The sequence below is a fragment of the Aethalodelphis obliquidens genome, unplaced genomic scaffold (assembly GCF_003676395.1).
Source record: "Aethalodelphis obliquidens isolate GAN/ISIS:26980383/991018 unplaced genomic scaffold, ASM367639v1 scaffold1, whole genome shotgun sequence".
In the NCBI taxonomy this organism is placed as follows: Eukaryota; Metazoa; Chordata; class Mammalia; order Artiodactyla; family Delphinidae; genus Aethalodelphis; species Aethalodelphis obliquidens.
In genome coordinates, this window is record NW_020837945.1 from 84,106,968 (window position 1) to 84,129,191 (window position 22,224).

A 22,224-nucleotide genomic window follows, 5' to 3' on the forward strand; every position below is an offset into this window, starting at 1 on the left:
CACATGGGCTTCAGTAGTTGTGGCATGCAGGCTCAGTAGCTGTGGCTCGCGGGCTCTAGAACACAGGCTCAGTAGTTTTGGTGCACGGGCTTAGTTGCTCCGCGGCATGTGGGATCTTCCCGGACCAGGGCTCAAACCCGTGTCTCCTGCATTGGCAGGTGGATTCTTAACCACTGCACCACCATGGAAGCCCCAGAAAATTTTCTCTTACATAAATAAAGCTGTACCAAAATGAACTCTGTATCTATGTTACTGTGATTGCCCACTTGCCTGTGGTTAATATCCTGACATGGCTCTCACAGCAAGACAGCCATTTGTTGTACATATATGACAAGATCTGGATGAGTCAGCCTTCGGAAGCGACTCCCTACAGAGGAGAGGAAAGAGATGAATGAGGCTGTGGTCTCAGCCGCTTGTGGGTCATTTCACATGCAGCATGTACCTCCGTTTGGAAATCTCTTCTGATATCCTCTACCGTCTTACTTGACTAATTCTGTTACCGAGTCCAAGCTGCCAGTGAATCAGAGACGAGGTGCTGAGGCAAGGAATACGACTTTATTCATAAAGCCCGCAGACCGAGATGGCAGACTAAAGTCTCAAAATAACCATCTTATCGGAGTTTGGATGCCAGTTTCTTTTATAGCACAGAGAATGGGAGGAGATGAGGAAGTAAAGTAAAAAGGCCATAAGTTTTGCAAATATCACCTGGAATGGCCAGCCTCGGGGAGGGGATGTGTTCATTTCTTCTTTCTTGTAGCCATCCACAGTTGGAGAGGGTCCGGATGTTTGCCTGAACAAAGGCACTTTGGTTTAACATTCAGGCAGAGGGGCAGGGTTCCCCGAGGCAGGCCATTATGTATAGACAGTATCCTTTTAGTGAACAAAAGCAGCGGAAAGCAAAGGTTAAGGTAAAAGAAACAGATCCAACATGTAGTCAGGTTTGGCTCTTCCCTGTTACAATTCTTCTTCATCATTTAAGTCTCAGCTTAAAAGTTACCCTTCAGAGAAGGTCAGGTCCCCTTGTAGAGCTGTGTTAAGACATTTATAAATCCTACGCACTTAAAAGATCTCAGTGGCTGCCAGCCCCCAACTAAATATGAATTCAAACACACACACAAAAGTGTGAAACATTTACCATTTTTTTTGAAATAACATACAGCAAAATGTATACATATCCTGAATAACTTCTTTTTAGATTTTCTTCTGATTCAAATTATCCCCCTCTGTCTCTGTCTCATACATGCTGCCCTATTCTCTCTCTCTCTCTCTTTTTTTTTTTTCTTGAGCCTCTGCTGGTGCCCCAAACAAGTGCTGAGTCAGCCGTCCAGGTAATTTTGCACTCTCCCCATTAAGCGTTCCCAGTGTCCCATACCTCTCCAAGTACTGTACACACTGGTAGTCATGTAATTGCTTGCAGAAATCTCTTTAATGTCTGTCTTCCCTATGACACTGTATTCTTCTGTAGGTCAGGGTCTCAGTTTGTGTAGCTCAAGAGCTCAAGTATTTGTTTGACCAGCTATTTTGTAAAATGTAAACAACTTTTAAGTGACTAATGAAGAAATCAGGGAATCTTCTAGAGTGGTGAATTGGACTTTTATGAGTCAAAAAGGGATAAAAGAAGATGATGACTTACTAGGTGAGAAAGACAAATGAAATAAGAGGTATTGTCTTCTACAGTAGTGATTTCCTCAAAGACTTTATAGACTAATGTTACTGTTCTGGTAATTCATTTCCTCTAGATAATTCCTAGTCAAATACATCATAAATCTGTCATTACAGTCAATATATCATTGATAGTTTTATAAGACCCATTCATAAAATCTTACTAAGGACTTTCCTATTCTGGCCCAGATGCTACATTCTACCTCTTTCCTTCCACCCTCACCTCTTCTGCCACCATTCAGTTATTTAACAAATGTTTTTTGAACATTAAGCAAATGCTAGTCATTGTGCTAGGTGCCTGGGCTAACATTCCCACACACCTTGCACTCAGGGAGTTCATAGTTTAAGGCCTGGGCACCATCTTAGAATGAAGTTATTAAAGTAACACAATTTTATGTCTGTCATCTTAAATATAATAAAAGCATTATATGTGAAAGTATTCAGAAATTACTGGTACATAGAGTAAAGAAGGTCTGTAAGAAGATAAAATTTAAAAATTTCGTAGTTCTGTCACCTCCAACTTCAGACCTGCTTGTTCACTGACCAGATCCTCGAAGTTTCAACTGGGACGTGGTAACTTTTTTAGATGGAGCAATGCTTCTTGCCAATCATCGTATACATATTCAGTGACCTTGCATGAAGAAACATCCTGTCTGCAGAAAAGGAGACTGCACCTCATTTACACAAGGCAGGGCTGATAAGGTTTGTCAGTGTGTATGTGTATTTATGCATGTATGTGTGTATCTATGTGCCAAGAGGGGAGGAGATGGGGAGGTGATGGGTACATGTTTTATTACTTAGCTCATTCGATTTTTATCCAGTTATTGATGAGTGTAAAGTCATAGCCTCAACCTTCAGAGGTGGTTGTTAGCTTTACACAGAAGAAAACTTTATCTCATGACCATAGCTTGCATTTCCAGCCCCAAAACAGGACAGGAGAGAACAGGTAGTTCAGTGAATTCACCAGCATGACCAGAAATTCAATTCAGTCATATAATGGCAGATCAATATTATCATTGTAAACAAAGGGGAGATTACTGTTAGATGCATCACTCTGTGGCTTTCCACTGTCCTGTGGAAAAAAAGAGGAAAAAAATCCCCTCACAATCTCAATAGGAAAGTAAACAACTTTTCAAACACGCACATATGTGTATGTTTTCCTCTGTATTATTATATGTTGTTTTTATTAATGTATCTTTACAGAAAGATGTAAATCTAATTTAACCTTGAATAATATAATACTGCATGTGAATTCTTATGAATAGGCCTTAGTCCAACTCAGTAATTAATGACAGCTTTAAAGAATATAAGTGCTCCACAAGGTTGCATTAGAATTCTGAATGGCATCTTGTTTTTACTTTACTGAATTGTTTTGATATGCCAGACAAGAAAATGCAACTTTTCTCCTGTGTTAATTAATTAAATAGTATATTGGGAGAGATACCAGTTTTTAGGTTGCATCCATCGGTTTTAGCTCCATCTGTTGCGTTTTATCAAGTTGCTATTTAAACTCTGATACAGTACTTCATTTGTAGTTTCGATATTGTCCCCATTATCTTCCCTAAAATGAAAACTCCACTACTGACCCCTAAACATGCTCTCATGTTCCTCAGCATCAGGGTGGGTGTGCTGGTCCAGTACCAGAAAGAACCTCTTCTTCTTTGAGGCTGGATCATGGACACATGAATGTCTCAGAGTCTTTAATAGTTCTCATAGGGGCTCTTTGTAGAACATACAGGTGGCATTTGTCTCCGGTTGGAACCTGGGAGTCTCTTTTTCCTGGATTTCCCTTCTTCCTCTTGCCCTGTCTGCCCTTTCCCAGAATCCCAGTTTTGGGCCTCTCCCTGCCCCTTGGGTCAGAGTCCAAAAAGATGCATCACTGAATCCAACTTGGGAGAATGACAGAAAGTACTTGTGTTCTTCAAAGTGGGGCACTTGCTGCTATTGATCACCAGTTTTAATATAACTTTGATGCTTATTAATTTTACTATTTATTTAAATAGTTTACTATTTATTTAATATTATCGATAATTAATAATAATTACCAGAAGTGAGCAAATACAGCCTGCTCTTTAATTCCTCTTTATTCACCTGTCTCGAATTTCTAAATATGCTTAATTAGATTAAATGTGGCTACTTATAGAAAGATGCAGTTTAACTGTGATGCAATAAGCACACTATTTAACACTATACATTCTTGTAACTAATAGAGAAGCTTTCTTATAACAAATTTAATTATTAATAAATGGGGACATCTCCTCAATACGGTGCTCAGAGAAAATAATTGTGGAGTAAAAGACATCTTTTGTGAATATACAGTGCCGAGGGGCTCAAAGTCTGTTACTCCTTTGTATATATTTTTTCTCCAACAATATCATCTCTGTGGATAAGAGAAGATCTTCAACATCTTGCTCTCACCTATCTTTCTTCTCTGTAACCCCAATTAGTTTCAGTTTCCTTCTCTGCAAGCAATTACCTTTATTTCCTTATTCAGAGAGTGAGGTCTTTGAAAGCCAGTGAATCAACAGAAGCCAGAAAATTATGTATCACACTGTATATTTAATAATGGTGTACAATCTGATTACTGTGTGTACAGTTTTCAACGGTTTTCTATTTTAAAAGAATTTTATGTGATAGCAACCTTTGTTCTCTCAGGATTACTTGAGTGGAAAAACCCCTTTAAGGCTAAAACAGAACTCATGGTATAATACTGATTCAGCGGTAATGCAAATTAGCTTTGAACTTACCATCAAAATGTGGGGGAAAAAGTGAATCAAAACTGAAAGTAAGACCCTCAGTTCTGGCCCTGGGCTTCCTTAGGTGGTTGATGCCCTTGGACACACTTCCCTCATAGCAATGGTGAGGACCGCTACCTTACGTGGTAAAGAAAATAATTTGCTGACTTTTACTATTGTACCTGAAACAAAGCTAAGAGGAAAATAATGTTGGTTTTACATGTAGGTAAGTTCAATAGAATTTCACTTCATCTCACCAACATTCCAAACCACTAGAGCACTAACTGTTCACTGGAGACTTTAAGGTCATTGTAAAATGAGATGACAGTTTGGTAATTAACTGATTTAAGGTTGAATGCCAAGACACAGCTGAGGCTCAAAGCCCACAAACCTCGAATCCACTAAATTATCCTGTTTTGAATGTCTACTTCAGGAAAAATAAGCAGATGATTTTAAGATAGCTATTTCATTTTGTATGACCACAGTCTGAGGAAATGTTAAACTGTGTAGTCTAAGAAAGCTTTCAGAAGACTCAAGATGTGAGCTGATGTATTTCATTAAGGAAAGATCATTACCTCCTTGCTAATTCATCCAAAAATATGATTTATCTTTAATATAAACTCCCAGATATGAAAAAATACACCATTGGATTTTAAATTATCAATAACAGTTAATCAATATTCAGGTTGCTTCAAGGATGCTAGAATTGATTCGATTATTTTATCACTTCCTTTATATTGTGCCTTCTCTGGATTTACAGTCAGGAATTTGTCAGATACAATTATATTTATAAATTTAATTTTCTTTTGCACTATTTGACAAACTAGGTGTATCCCCAGATTATAAAAAATTTCTTTGGATTTATTCTTTGTTTTTCTTAAAATCGTTCACTAGTTTTCATGTTATTTCCCACAATCTACAACATGAGTACAGTAATCATTTAGTAGCTAGAAAAGCTGTGATTATACACTATTTGCTTGGCCCTGATTGACTTTTTAATCCACTGCATCCAATTTAATTCACACACTTTGGTATTCAGCCCAACCAAGAATCTTAAGTTACAAAAGTAACATTTTATATACTTTTAAACTGTGTTTACTTTTATATAATTTTAATGCCCAAAATCCAAATACCAAATGTTGAAAACTTTTGGCATTATATTTTGCTTCTCTACTTTTGTGCCTCATCTACTATGTCTTTCTCTCCACTTCTGATAAAAAGCTAGCCTCCAGTTTAGCAACCTAAATGTCTAGGTCATTACCCAACACCATCCTTAATAGTAAAGGAAATGCAAATGCTATTATTACAGTGCTATGTATCTTTTAAAGGCTGTTGCTTAGCACCCACATGTGAATCAACAAATCTGCCAACTACAAAGTTCACTTTTATTTAACAAAATGCAGTAGGCCTCCCAGGATTGGATATCCCTCACCCCTGTGCCAAAGCAGGAAAATTTGATTAGGGGAAAAGCAGAAATTCCCTGGATGTGGTGAGAGAAGCAGTACATGTTATCCATATGTAGCATTAGGAAGACCTTTGGAAGATATATATGTGTGGCATCCAGGTCAGGGCCAGGAAATTTTCTTAGCTGAGGTCCTAGTCTGGCTCTTTTTTTGGGACAGCAGAAATGTTCATGCATTTCTGCTTCCTGGTCCATTCAAGTTTGCAGTGGGACTTTTGGCTCTATCTGAACCCCATGGGACCAGTGGAGGTGTCAGCCTGCAGCAGCACTAAGCAACCTCATCCCAAAGCAGCAGCAGGGATGAGGTACCTGCCTGTTCTCTCTCCTGGGTTCTGAGCAACACCTGTGGCTCTAAGGCTGTGTGTGGCCACACAGCTCTCTGGTGATAGTTAATCCTGGGACTTACATTAGCATTTAGGAAGGGATGCAGCCTGCCCCACGGTCACCTTTTCACAGGTTCAAGGTGGCTGCAGGCAAGGATCTGAGCTCAGAGAGTGGTAGGAACACACCTGAAGCTGGAGCTATTCCTCACCATTCCATGCAGAGAGATCAGAATTAGTGGAGGGGCAGCCAAATTAGGAGCTATTGTGGTTGCTGAGGCCTGGAGCAAGTGGGCTGGGAATCCCCTGGGACCCTGATGGAAGGCAGAAGGGACTTGGAAGCGGAGGACTGAATCACTAGCAAGTACCCCAGAGAGGCCCAGAACTGGTGATGATTGTATGATCCTCATTTCTTTGCATTGTTTTTTCCCCCTGGGAACCTGAGAAGTATCTATTAAAAAAAAAAAAAAGAAGTCACCCAAGTTGTGGGAAGTTCTGCTGTCTTTAGGGCCATACTCTTAAGACTAAATTGTCCAGTCATACACAGTCACGAAAATACTCCCAGATGCCGAGTTGCCTCCTTGTCCTTTGTGAGAGACCGTCAAACATGCACAAGAGCAGCCATCATTTCAACATATATTAAGTGAGGGCCTACTATGTGCTAGGAGCTGTATTTGCTACCACACAGATCAAGGGAGGTGGGGCAAGTGAGGCCTGTTTCACCTGAAGACAGAAAAGGAAGTTAACTTCTGGATGTCATCCCTGTGCATCCACCATTCTGTTTATATTCTGTAACTGACCTGGAGTGCACTGTGCTCACTAGTAAGGGTGTAGACAATTTAGAATAGAAAAGGTTTGTTTGACATTTATAAATGCAGAGGAGATTACCTGGGGAAGACTTGGAGAATTTAACTGTTCCCTAGCGTCTTCTCCAAATGTTCCAGATTAGAAAACATTTCATCAATATTTTGAAGTTGATCAGACTGGGGATGTTCAATTTAGCAAACCTCCCAAAAGACTGATATATGAGATCAGAAAGGTACTTTATTAATTTACAATGAGAAGTAAAACCTTCAGGGATTGGGGAGACCATTGTTTAAGTTTTCTTCCTCTCATTCTCTGAATGGAAACCCCATAAGAAACCAAACAATCAGAATATACCTTGAAGAGTAGGTATTTATGAGAGACATATTTAATGGCATTATGTTCAGACAGCCCAATGCATGCATTTCTGCTCTAAGAAAATACCTACCAGGCAGACCAGATACTAAGTAGAAGCTGGCTGGGTTTTCTTTCCTCAAGACACAAATTGACTGGACTCTGTCAATGTTTACACTGTGAATCTCATTTTCCTATATTTTGGGGGCAGACCAAGTCTCACTACCATTCTTACCTTTACTCTATTAATTAGGTAGCAGGCTATTTTGTTTCTTTAAGGTGCATCTCAGTGTTGATCTTTGTTTTAAAACCCAGAGGGCAATCTTATTTCTCATTCTTCAAGAGTCTCTCCTTATGGCATGTACTACTACTTGTGAGTGATTACTAAACTTTTAGCTATTAATTATTTTGACTTCATTTCCAGTTTTACGTTAGTTTCAGAAATGGAAGAAATAGCATGGAGAGTGCATCATTAACAAGCTAGGTTTAAAGTTAGGGTTTCCTAATCTTCTGATAAGTTCACTAGTTTTTGAAAGCTAATTCCATGTTATTATTACTTTTTTAATTAGCAGGCTTATTATTTAATTGGGCACTAAGGTGCCGATTAAAGAAAGAAAACTCTATTGTATACTAAGGAAAACAATTGATTAAATTTCCTAGAAGTCATTGTGTATTCTACTGTTTGGAGATTAAGTAGAAGTAAAATCAGTTAAAAACATTTAAAAAAATTTCCTAGAAGTAAAATCCATGGGAGATACAACATCATTGTCAACTGGGCATTCTCTCATTGTGTCTGTGTCTCTATGGGTTAAGAAAATTGCCAAGGCCAGTACACTGTTCAAAATGGATAAGCAAAAATCCTTGTCAGTTTTAAATCAGCTCAAGTCAATTTGGTGGCTTGAAGCTGAGAACCCTGACTAGTACACCTGGTCTAGCCTACAGCTAGGTCTAGGTAGCTACTCTGTAAATGCTTTCTCCTGCGCCGCGGCCTCTTCTTGCTTGCTTCTGTGGATGAGGCCAGAGCCACTGTTTGGCTTGGAAAGTCATCTTCCCAGCGGAGCAGTCAGTACATTGACTTGTAACTGGATGGCCAAAGGACTGGTTGTTAAATCCACTGGGTTTTCCAACAGAAAAAAAATGGGAGGAAATGTTATCATATATTCAAACCCTCTGGGAATCTTCCTTCCTAAGACAGTATCCTCTGCTCCCATCACAGAAAACGAAATTAAAAACAGAAACATTTATATCCACTCCTAGTAAGCCAATTTATGAAAACTGAGACTTCACCAGATTCTGAAATTCTGTGCTCCCATTATGTAGTTATGTTGTCCAGACATGCCTTTTAATAGTTCAAGAAAAATCTCTCTTCTACCCAAGGAACATAGTTAGTATACAAATTCATGGGCAAAAAAATGTTCATCCTTGATAGTAATCCATCCAAAGAATGCAAGTGAAAGCAACTTTAAAATAACAGTTTACATCTACTGAAATAGCAAAGTATATCTTTTTATTATAACAATTGTCAGTGTTGAAGTGAAATTATGTACTCATTCTTGATGGCACTGTAAATTAATACTATCCTTTTGGAAAGGAATATGGCAACAAAGAACAATAGACGTAAATATAATCGAGTCCTTTGTTCCATGAGGAATTTATCACAAATAATTCAAAAGAAATAAAAAGGTATGTACATGAATACATTCATTACCTCTTTATCCATAATAATAAGACATTGGTACAGAGTAAAAAAATCAACATTGGGGTATAAATTAAAATTTTGGTTGATCATTTTTGCAAACTAGGTACGACATTCCTTCATCAATCATAACTGAAAAATGAGCATCTATTTTATGATATAAATGTGTAGTACAGAGACTACTGACACAGTCCAGCAGCGGACAGTGGTGAGAAAGGATTGATTCTGCAATATAATGTCAAACATAAAATATAAGTACTAAAATCTTAATGAAAGCACAATTTCAATAGTCAAGGATACTATTATGACCTGTACCTCAGAATAACCTAATAGTTATGAGGGAAGTTTCTCTTTTATACTATTATAGCCAATAAATTAGGAAGAAATCATAGAGTATCACTATATAGGTATTGCTCAACAAAGGCTACTTGCATCCCAAGAAGACAACCAGACATGTACCTTCTGATGGAAGTTTATAAACATCTATGAGGTGGTTTTGTCCTCCACCAAAAACCAAAAAAGCTAAATATGATCAAGTCTCAGATACACTGCTGGAAATATGTTTAATGAGTCCATGGATATTCAGTCAGCAAAATCTGGACAGTGAGGACTTCTGCAGGACTACAACCTTTTTCTTCAACAATAAAATTCCAAGCTTTTTAAAAAGAGAGAGATCCAGTGGAAACTTATAGATTAAAGAAAAAAGCCCTCAAAATATATATCAATCAATAACAACCTATGGACCTTGTTGGTACCTAGATTTGAACAAACTGTTTTAAGAAAAAGTTTTTACAATTACAGTAAGGAAAATGTGAACACTGGGTATTAGTAGTATTAAGGAATTTTTCCTGACTTTGGAGAGGATAGTATTGTAGCTTTTTAAAAAGGGAAGTCCTTAAAAAAATGATGCAATATTGAACTATATATAGAATGAATGATATGATATCTTGAATTTGCTTCAGAACAATCTGGAGTTTCTTCAGATAGAATTCACATCAATTTTGTTATGCAACTGAAGCCCACAGAATGTTGCACATGTGCTCCAGACCTTTCCATTTACAAATTTATTTATTCCTTTGAAGGAACTTATCTTTTTTCACCAGAGCCTATTTAGAGCTTATTTCTGCTTCACGGATTTTGTCTAGCTTCTCCCACTACTTCAATACCATAGGAACTATTTGCCACATTTGTTCTTTAAAAAAACACAAACAGAAATTCTGCTATTAAGTTTTTTTTTTAGGCTGCGTTGGGTCTTAGTTGCAGCACGTGGGATCTTTCATTGTGGTGTGCAGGCTTCTCTCTAGTTGTGGTGCATGGGCTCCAGAGCACATGGGCTCTGTAGTTGTGGCACGCAGGCTCTCTAGTTGTGGCACGTGGGCTTAGTTGCGCCGTGGCATGCGGGATCTTAGTTCCCCTAACCAGGGATCGAACCGGCGTCCCTGAATTGCAAGATGGATTCTTAACCACTGGACCACCAGAGAAATCCTCAAATTCTGCTATTAAAATGTATTCTTGCCCCTGGCATTCTCATCATAAAAGGAAAGTCATAGAATCTGAGACCAATTAAACCCACAAGTACTTATCAGAGGCACATGATGGATTATGCATAGAGGGTGATTGAGACAGGTTAAAAATAAATTCTTTGTCTTGAGAAATTGACCAGCTAAATGGGGAGAAAATCATGTGGAAATAATTATAACAATCATTAACATTTATTGACTTCTTACTGTGTGCCCAGTACTAGCTAAGTGCTTTACATGCATTTAATTTTAACCCTCACAATGACTCCATGAAGTAGATATTATTATTATTCCTAAAATACAAATTAAAAAACTGAAATGTGCAAACTTTATATAACTTGCTCAGTATCATATGGGTAGTAGAAGGGCCTGGAACCCAGGTCTCTGTGAAGCAAAAGCCCACACCAAGGGCTTCTCTAGTGGCGCAGTGGTTGAGAGTCCGCCTGCCGATGCAGGGGACACGGGTTCGTGCCCCGGTCCGGGAAGATCCCACATGCCGCGGAGCGGCTGGGCCCGTGGGCCATGGCCGCTGAGCCTGTGCGTCCGGAGCCTGTGCTCCGCAACGGGAGAGGCCACAGCAGTGACAGGCCCGCGTACCGCAAAAAAAAAAAAAGCCCACACCAAGCACAGTCACACAAAACTAGCTGTAGTCTACTGAATCGAGATTTACTCCAAACTTTCATTGTGCAGAGAGATATACAGTGAACAGGCCTATATAGACACTGCCATCTGCCACATGAATGTTATGATAGTTAATTTTATATATTAACTTGATTAGGTCATAGGGTGACCAGATATCTGGTCAAATATTGTTCTGGGTGTTTTTGCAAAGGTGTTTTTGGATGAGATTAACATTTTCATTGGTAATCGGATTGCCCTCCATAATGTGAGTGGGCCTCATCCAACCAGTTGAAGGCCTGAATGGAGCAAAAAGACTGACCTTCCTCCAGATCAGAGGTATTTCTCTAGCAGACTGCCTTTGGATTTTATCTGCACAGTCAGCTCTCCTGGGTCTCTGCCTGTAGGCCCACACTGTAGACTTGGACGTGCCAGTATCCATAATCACATGAGCCAATTCCTTATAATAAATCTTTCTTTCTTTCTATGTATATATTTAGTTCTGTTTCTCTGGAGAAGCCTCACTAATGCAAATATATTTCAAAGAAGCAGTGTTTAAATTACCACTAAATTTTGCACACTGACACAGTAATTTTATATGAAAGTGGCCTTTCTTTCCCATGAATCATATTCCTGAAAAAATGTGCTTCTAAAAGTCATAAACAGATGATCCTACCTGCTGTATTTGATCCCATCTTAGAGAAAAGACCAAAGGAAACAAGTTTTAGTTGTCATCACTAAATCTATTTCTAAATCATTCTACTGATAGAAATGTTGACCTTATATTGGTATTATACTACTACTTTATGGAATAAAATTATTAATGAATTCAATACATATTGGCAGGCCCCATGCTAGGCACTGAAAAACCACAGAAAAAATAGTCCCTGACTCTAAGTAGCTGACAATCTTAGTTTCAGCCAGATAAGCTAAAGCCATTATAATATCATGATACCTGCTGTATTGGAGGCATGACCCAACTGCAATCGGTACAAAGAAGTAGTGTCTAATCTCCAGGAGAGTCAGGAAGACATACAGAATAACAGTTTTTTTTTTTTTTTTACATCTTTATTGGAGTATAATTGCTTTACAATGTTGTGTTAGTTTCTGCTGTATAACAAAGTGAAATAGCTCTATGCATACGTATATCCCCACATCCTCACGCTCATGTCTCCCTCCCACCCTCCTTATCCCACCCCTCTAAGTGGTCGCAAAAAACCGAGCTGATCTCCATGTGCTATGCAGCTGCTTCCCACTAGCCATCTATTTTACATTTGGTAGTGTATATATGTCCATGCCACTCTCTCACTTTGTCACAGCTTACCCTTCCCCCTCCCCGTGTCCTCAAGTCCATTCTCTACATCTGCGTCTTTATACCTGTCCTGCCCCTAGGTTCTTCAGAAACTTTTTTTTTTTTTAGATTCCATATATATGTGTTAGCATACATTGTTTGTTTTCCTCTTTCTGACTTACATCACTCTGTATGACAGACTCTAGGTCCACCCACCTCACTAAAAATAACTTAATTTCCTTTCTTTTTATGGCTGACTAATATTCCATTGTATATATGTGCCACATCTTCTTCATCCATTCATCTGTTGATGGACACTTAGGTTGTCCATCGTCCTGGTTATTGTAAATAGAGCTGCAATGAACATTGTGGTACATGACTCTTTTTGAATTACGGTTTTCTCAGGGTATATGCCCAGTAGTGGGATTGCTGGGTTGTATGGTAGTTCTACTTTTAGTATTTTAAGGAACCTCCATACTGTTCTCCATAGTGGCTGTATCAATTTACATTCCCATCAACAGTGCAAGAGGGTTCTCTTTTCTCCACACCCTCTCCAGCATTTATTGTTTGTGGATTTTTTGATGATGGCCATTTTGACTGGTGTGAGGTGATACCTCATTGTAGTTTTGATTTGCATTTCTCTAACGATTAGTGATGTTAAGCATTCTTTCATGTGTTTGTTGGCAATCTGTATATCATCTTTGGAGAAATGTCTAATTAGGTCTTCTGCCCATTTTTGGATTCGGTTGTTTGTTTTTTTGATATTGAGTTGCATGAGCTCTTGTAAATTTTGGAGGTTAATCCTTTGTCAGTCGCTTCATTTGCAAATATTTTCTCCCGTTCTGAGGGTTGTCTTTTCGTCTTGTTTATGGTTTCCTTTGCTTTTAAGCTTCATTAGGTCCCAGTTGTTTATTTTTGTTTTATTTCCATTCCTCTAGGAGGTGGGTCAAAAAGGATCTTGCTGTGATTTATGTCAAAGAGTGTTCTTCCTATGTTTTCCTCTAAGAGTTTTATAGTGTCCAGTCTTACATTTAGGTCTCTAATCCATTTTGAGTTTATTTTTGTGTATGGTGTTAGGGAGTGTTCTAATTTCATTCTTTTATATGTAGCTGTCTAGTTTTCCCAGCACCACTTATTGAAGAGGCTGTCTTTTCTCCATTGTATACTCTTGCCTCCTTTATGAAAGATAAGGTGACCATATGTGCGTGGGTTTATCTCTGGGCTTTCTATCCTGTTCCATTGATCTATCTTTCTGTTTTTGTGCCAGTACCATACTGTCTTGATTACTGTAGCTTTGTAGTATAATCTGAAGTCAGGGAGCCTGATTCTTCCAGCTCCGTTTTTCTTTCTCAAGATTGCTTTGCCTATTCGGGGTCTTTTGTATTTGCATACAAATTGTGAAATTTTTGGTTCTAGTTCTATGAAAAATGACATTGGTAATTTGATAGGGATTGCATTGAATCTGTAGATTGCTTTGGGTAGTATAGTCATTTTCACAACATTGATTCTTCCAATCCAAGAACATGGTATATCTCTCCATCTGTATCATCTTTAATTTCTTTCATCAATGTCTTATAGTTTTCTGCATACAGGTCTTTTGTCTCCTTAGGTAGGTTTATTCCCAGGTATTTTATTCTTTTTGTTGCAGTGGTAAATGGGAGTGCAGAATAATAGTTTTAATAGTTAAAAAATGTATTGTGGTAGGTCATCACAGACTGATTTTCCTTTCAGACCTTCACTTAAGGCAAGCTCCACATTACATCAACACAAAAGGAATCCTGGTCCTATTTTTTTTTTCTTGTTGATTGACCTTCCATACTTAGGAAAGCTACCTTAATACCTGGGAGGAACTCATGTTTTCCTAGGCAATTCCATTTTTCTTTCTGTCTTTTACAGAGTCCTGGAAGATGGGTTTCAGAGCAACATTATGCTGAGTGAAATTACGCATGTCCAAAATGCAGTCACTTCCCTTTATCTCTTATAAACTCCAGATCAACAATGTCAGCCTCTGACTCCAGACCTACAGATGGAGAATGATTCATTTCCCTATGGGTTTTCCACACGCAAATGCAATTAAGGAATTTGAAATTGTTTAAAATAATTAACAATAAGCTCTCCTACTTTTCTCCCTTCCTTAGATTATTTTTCCTTATGAACCATCCCTGGGAACTCTTTTTTTTTTTTTGGTGATACGCGGGCCTCTCACTGTTGTGGCCTCTCCCGTTGTGGAGCACAGATTCCAGACGTGCAGACTCAGCGGCCCTGGCTCATGGGCCCAGCCGCTCCGTGGCATGTAGGATCCTCCTGGACCGGGGCACGAACCCATGTCCCCCACATCGGCACGCGGACTCTCAACCACTGCGCCACCAGGGAAGCCCCTGGGAACTCATTTTTAAGAGCTTGATCTTCCTTGACATTAACGAGACTAATGTTACCTTATAAGCAGCCCCTTTATGCCTATTTGCTCAATCAAAACCAAATTTAATCACTACATTGCATGCTGTGACTTAGACAATGCTCTCAAATTAGACCCTTTGTCAACTTGTGTCTCCTAGTAACTTTCTTGATCTAAATAGAATCTTGACATTAGAATAGATTTTCACATCTGTTGACTAGTGAGTAGAAAATAATGGTCAGATTTTAGGCATACTTCTGTGATTTAAAACTGGCCTAAACCCGTACCTTAACCCTAATCCGTGCCCTAAACCGTACCCTAACCCTAAGCCGTACCATAACCCTAACCTGTACCCTAACCCACACCCTAACCCCAACCCGTTGCCATACCCTAACCCTTACCCTAACGCTAACCCTAACCTGAACCCTAATCCTAACCTCTACCCTAACCCTAACCCCTACCCTAACCCATACCCTAAACCCTAATCCTTACCAATAACTTAATTTAAAAAAAAAATATTTTTCTGCGGTTAAAACAAATTAGCAGAACAAAATAAAACAGAAAGTAACCTGAGTGTCCCTCAAAAAAAAAAAAAACTGACCTAATTTTATATATATTTTACATCAAGAGAGGTTAGGTATCTTTCATTATTATCAAAGGGTTTCTGCCCCTTGCACTCCCTCCTTCCTTTACAAAATGGCATTTTGAACGATTACACTAAGAAAGGAGGAAACATTTTGAGCAGAGGCAGACTTGTGGCTCGCTGTCCAGGGATTTACTGACTGGGATGTACAGTGGCTTTTTGTTCACTGGAAGGCATAACAGCTTGCTAATATCTTGTTGAGGGTGGTGGAGTGGCATGTGATAAAGTTCAGTTTGTTTCATGCGGGTGTCAGTGGCCACAGGGATCTGATTTGAAGGGGCAGAGCAGGTAGCACTAGCTCTGGATGTTCTGGGGCCTAAAATTGTAGAGCAAGAGGTGTGTTTATGATGTGGTGAGGCATACCATGGGCCAGCTTGCTGGGGTTCAGAGCTGAGCTCCAATCTCACAGAGGTTCAGGAGGGAGGCACAACCAGGCACAAAGGACCAGCTATGAACCCTGGTCAGTCTTAGTGAAGCTAGAAAGGAATAGTGGCTCTTGGTGCTCATGTGGCATCTGGGATTCACTTTTCATCATGGGGAGCTCAGAGTAACAGACGAGCATCATTCCCCAGAGGAGGAGGAGGTAGGAATGGAGCTGGGACTTGGGAAGGGTAAAATTTTAATTTCAGTTATGATGGAGTTCACATTTGAAGTCTGGTCCTATTGGGAGTGGCCTGAGAACTTAGAACCAGGGACTCAGAAGAGGGGGCCAATGAGGCAGGCTGACCACACACAGGAGAGATAGTTATTAATACTTCCCACACCCCTATGTTCATAGCAGCACTATTCACAATAGCCAAGACATGGAGAAAAGCTAAATATACCCATTGACAGATGAATGGATAAAGATGTGGTATGTACATACAATGGAATACTACTCAGCCATAAAAAAGAATGAAATAATGTCATTTGCAGCAACATGGATGGAACTAGAGATTATCATACTAAGTGAAGTAAGTCAGAAAGAGAAAGACAAATACCATATGGTATCACTTACATGTGGAATCTAAAATATGACACAAATGAACTTATCAACAAAACAGGAACAGACTCATAGATACAGAGAACAGACTTGTGGTCATCAAGGGGGAGAGGGAGTGGGGGAGGGTTGGAGTGGGAGTTTGGGGTTAGCAAATGCAAACATTATATATAGAATGGATAGGGCTTCCCTGGTGGCACAGTGGTTAACAATCTGCCTGCCAATGCAGGGGACACGGGTTTGAGTCCTGGTCCGGGAAGATCCCATGTGCCACAGAGCAACTAAGCCCATGCACCACAACTACTGAGCCTGCGCTCTAGAGCCCATGAGCCACAACAGCTGAAGCCACAACAACTGAAGCCACAACAACTGAAGTGCCTAGAGCCCGTGCTTCACAGCAAGAGAAGCCACTGCAATAAGAAGTCTGCACACTGCAAGGAAGACCCAGTACAGCAAAAAATAAATAAATAAAAATAAATACATTTATAAAAAAATAATAATTACCCTCATTTATGTTAAGCACTTCAAATAGTAAATACATTAAATCCCTATCACCCCACAAAATACGAGCTATTAAAAAAAAAAAGAATGGATAAACAACAAGGTTCTACTGTATAGCACAGGGACCTATATTCAATATCCTGTGATAAACCATAATGCAAAATAATATTTAAAAAGAATATATACATATAACTGAATCACTTTGCTGTACAGCAGAAATTAACACAACATTGTAGGGACTCCCCTGGTGGCGCAGTGGTTGAGAGTCCACCTGCCAATGCAGGGGACACAGGTTCAATCTCTGGTCCGGAAAGATCCCACATGCCGCGGAGCAACTAAGCTCTTGTGTCACAACTACTGAGCCTGTGCTCTAGAGCCCGCAAGCCACAACTACTGAAGCCCATGTGCCTAGAGCCCGTGCTCCGCAACAAGAGAAGCCACCACAGTGAGAAGCCCGTGCGCCGCAACGAAGAGTAGCCCCCGCTCGCCACAACTAGAGAAAGCCCGCGCGCAGCAACAAAGACCCAAGCCAAAAATAAATAAAATTAAATCTTAAAAAAAACCCCAAAACCCCACAACATTGTAAATCAACTATATTACAATTTAAAAAATTTTTTTCCCAAAGTACCATTAACATCTTTACATATATCTCATTGTCTAGAATTTAGGCACATGGTCACAACTGGCTGTAAGAAAGGTTGGGGAATATAGTCTTTTATTCCAGGTGCCAGTGTGCTCAGATAAAAACTGGGATTCTGCTAAGGAAGAAGAGGGGAATTGATACAGGGAGGAAATTACCACTTTCTACCACAATCCTCATCCTCTGTAAGAGCACTGGCTTAAAAAAAAGAAATCCTGACTGTGCCACTTGCCAACAGTATGACCAAGAGCAAGTTAATTAATTCACCTGAATCTCAGTCCTAGCATCTGTAAAATGGGCATATCAGAACTTAGTCCACAGGTTTGTGAAGATTAAATAAAGTTAACGTATGTAAACAGTACTAAATACATGTTGGTTTCCCTTGCCATAAAGCTGGTTCTGCTTTTCCCTTGACCACTTTCCTGGTAGTATTTTGACTTCTTGATCAAGATTACCCTGGGAGATCATATTAACTAGATCTTATCCATGAAGACAAGGAAGGGGACTCATACAATGCAATTCTTCTCTTACCTCAAGGAAGGGAGTTGGTAGTAATAAAACACATTCAATGAATTATTAGCATTGAACCATTCATTGTAGGTTTCATGAAAACTTTTGAAGAAATTACTGATTTGAGTCCAAACTGGTATCCTCCTGAAGGATAACTTAAAAACAGTTAAGTGTGTCATCTTGAAACAAAATGAAGGCTAGAGTTTATTATTAAAAATAGTTATTTTTTTTGGTGTCTGCCTGAAATGAAGTCCAGTTTATGGAGCCTAAGCACTGAAATATTTGCTGCCTTTACAGTAAGACATTTACGGCACCATGTTTTTCTTGTCATATGATTGTCACCTGTTAGACCTCATTGTAATCGTGGACTCATACCTTTGGGTCCAGCTCTTGTTTCCTAAGGCAATATTAAACTTAGATTAGATATGAACTCTCTGCTAAACTCAGTGGTTGAAAAAGTCCCTTCAGAAGTGCAGTATCTGACTGTCCTCCTTTTGACCTTCTCTGTGCATTTTCTTTCTTATCTTGGTAACCATAGAAATAACTTGGAGGGGTGAAGTTGGCAGAGATCCACGCCTTCACTGCATGGAAGGTGACAGCTGCACTAGTGCTTTGCCAATGACGATTTGACAGAAAAGGTGAAGGGTTGGACCTTTAGCAGTAGCTATTCTGGCTTTTGAAGGAGTGTGGGAGAAAGAGGGAGGGCGAAGGGCTTACTGTCCCTGCACTCTTATCTCTCAGTTAAATGCACCCCCATATCCCCTGAGACCCTTCATTTTTCCCTCTACAGGTCACTGATGCCCACACCTACTTGTCCTTCTCTCCCACTTAGACTCATTTGTCCTTATCTCCTTCTACTGATCTGTCAGACCCTGTGTCCTCTCTCAAGGTATAGGGTGAATGTGAACTTTGGAATGACAAAGATCTCTGAGCTAGTGCACCTGATGCTCAATTTCCTGCTCTGTGAAATGGTAATAAAACCTACTTCTCACAATTATTTTGAGGATTAAAAAAAGATGTATTTATGTATACATTTCTAGGCATGCAGTATGCATCCTATAAATGTTGGTATATTTCCCTACATATTAATCTTTCTCCTTTGACCATTTCCATGTTCTTTATACCTCTAAAACTTTACTACTCGAAGTGTGGTTTGAGGACCAGCAACATCTCAGACCCAGCCTGGACAGTATGCATTTTAACAACATCTCCAGGCGCTTCAAATGCATGTTAAAGCTTGAGAAGCACTGCTGCAAGACAGAGACTCCTTCTCTCACCATCCTTTTTCTAAAGGGGAAAGAATAATGAACATCACTGATTATGTGCCTGCTCTGTGTCAGGTGCCGGTTTCTTTGCTGCCATTTCCCTCCTCCTCACTCTGTGAGGTTGGCACTCTTTCCCTTTACCTGTGAAGAAATGAAGATGAAGGAGTTAACGCCCCAGCCCAAGAGCCAGTAGAAACTCAAACTCAAGTCTTTTTGCCTGAACACTTTACACTACTTCCAAACTACATGGGTCTACTGGCTTTTACTGCTGGAGAAGGAGACAAAAGTGGGGGAAAAAAAAGAAAACGAAAACAGAACGAAACAAAAAGAGAGACGTGGAAGCACTAACCTTGAGTTTCTATGAAATCAATAAAGAACCACTTTTTTTTTTAGAGTTATAAGAAACATTTTTAATATCAATTTTAAGTTAGAGAGATGCACAATTTTTGTGTTTTTTAAAAATTTATCAGAACGGGAAAGAGAAAAAATTTGAAAATCATTGTTATACAGCAAGCATTAATTTCCAATAAAATTTTACATATTTTCTTAGTAATTCATGTAAAATTTTTATCCTAATTATAATGAATCAAAAACATTGCATCTTAAATCATTCCATATACAAGATGAACCGCCTTATTGTCTTATGGGTGAGTTGCTACTGCATTATCTCTTCAGAACTGGAAACCTGGGTTGAGCTGAAGCTACCTACAGCCAGGTTCCTTCTTTTCCCTGTCTGCATATCACATAAATGTATGGATAGAAATGGCAATGGTGATTTTGTTAGTATTGTTTGTTTTTCCTAATTGCTCTCTGTGCTCAGGAGATAACCACTGAGAAGAAATGTCCAGAATTCTGTCATGGATTTGGTACAGATTTTTCCAACTACAGTTGGAGAAATTTTCCATGAATTCATCTTGTATACCTTATGGTAGACTGAAAGGACCTCTCTTCCATTGGCAGTGAGGTTTAAATAATTTAATGTATGTAACAGCACATCTCAACTCCAATCTACTTTCCTCACAACATCTCCATTTCTTGCCTGTTGTTCAAACTTTTGCTGCATTTTGCTGTTCAGCCGAAAGCTTCTGTGACTTCAAATCTGACGACCTCTCTATGTTGTCTTATAATAAAACCCTACATTCAGACTTTAAGCTTCAACTTCTATATTAATTGAATACAGCTATTGCTACAATAATGCTACATAACAAATCACTCATAAACTTAGTGGCACAGGGGCTTCCCTGGTGGCGCAGTAGTTAAGAATCCGCCTGCCAATGCAGGGGACACGGGTTCGTGCCCTGTTTTGGGAATATCCTACATGCCGCGGAGCAAGTAAGCCCCCGCGCCACAACTACTGAGTTTGCGCTCTAGGGCCCGTGTGCCACAACTACTGAAGCCCGCATGCCTAGAGCCTGTGCTCCGCAACGAGAAGCCACCACAATGAGAAGCCCGTGCACCGCAACGAAGAGTAGCCCCCACTCAACGCAACTAGAGAAAGCCCACACACAGCAACAAAGACCCAATGCAGCCAAAAATAATAAATAAATAAATAAATTTTAAAAATAAATAAAAAGCAAACGTTATAAAAAAAACAGTGGCATAAAGCATTAACTCACTTGTCTGTGGGGTCCCTGGATACTTCTGATTCTGGTTATAGGTGTGAAGATCAACTAGGGCAACTGTACTTCATATATCTTATTCTGGACCCCAGTTTACAGGGGGTGAGGCTGCCTTGAAGCTACCAGGAAAATACTACCTAGAGCATTTTGTTCTCATGTTGGAGGCTGGAAGCTCATAGGAATTTTAGGATTTAGAAACTTACCTCTCAAGAAAATGTGGCCTTCCTACCATATATACAATATTTCTCTTATTTAAAAAAATTATATATATAATTTTTATTTTGTATTGGAGTATAGTTGATTAACAATGTTGTGTTAGTTTCAGGTGTATAGCAAAGTGATCCAGTTATACATATATATGTATCAATTCTTTTTCAAATTCTTTTCCCATTAAGGTTATTACAGAATACTGAACAGAGTTTCCTGTGCTATACAGTAGGTCCTTGTTGGTTACCTATTTTAAATATAGCCGTGTGGGGGACTTCCCTGGTGGTCCAGTGGTTAAGAATCCGCCTTCCAATGCAGGGGATGTGGGTTCGATCCCTGGTTGGGGAACTAAGATCCCACATGCCATTGGGCAAATAAGCCCGGTTGCCTGCACTCTGGAGCCTTCAGGCCACAACTAGAGAAGCCCGCACACTGCAAAGAAGACACACGCAGCCAAAATAAATAAATAAAAATAAATAAATATAGCAGTGTGTACATGTCAATCCCAAACTACCAATCTATCCCTCTCCCCCCAGCCCCTTCCCCTCTTGTAACCATAATCTCATTCTCTAAGTCTGTGAGTCTGTTTCTGTTTTGTATATAAGAACCACTTTCTTGATGCCTGATTCCAGCTGTCCTCAATTCTTTTCCAGGTTCCTTGACCTTTATTTGATATTGACATACATTCTGGAAGTTAGTAAACGGTGATAAAATATTCCACAAACATGAAGTGATTGTTTAGTTTTCAGCCTGTTCAGTGAAATGAAGTATCAGCTGATTTGGCACCCAACCCAGCATGTGATTGTGTTGCTTCCTTCATGAGTTTTTTTCAGAGGTATTTTTTCTCTTGACTAGATTCTACGATTGTAACTATCAAAGTTAATAAACTGTTCCAATTTACCAATTTCTTGTTTGTTACCTATTTTTCCATACTTTTTTTTTTTTTTTTTTTTTTGTGGTACGCGGGCCTCTCACTGTTGTGGCCTCTCCCGTTGCGGAGCAC

The 22,224-nt window shown here is 39.3% G+C and overlaps 1 long non-coding RNA gene across 3 annotated transcripts in view; it reads left to right on the forward strand.

The window, feature by feature from the left end:
• LOC113622641 (uncharacterized) overlaps positions 1–22,224 on the forward strand; it is a 33,651-nt gene that overhangs the window by 4,338 nt on the left and 7,089 nt on the right. For 2 of the 3 annotated variants that reach the window (XR_003433602.1, XR_003433601.1), the window contains exon 2: positions 2,249–2,364. This is a non-coding gene — a long non-coding RNA (uncharacterized LOC113622641). Of the gene's footprint in view, positions 1–2,248; positions 2,365–14,358; positions 14,646–22,224 lie in introns of those variants that run through there. The other variant, XR_003433600.1, reaches the window with a different exon arrangement.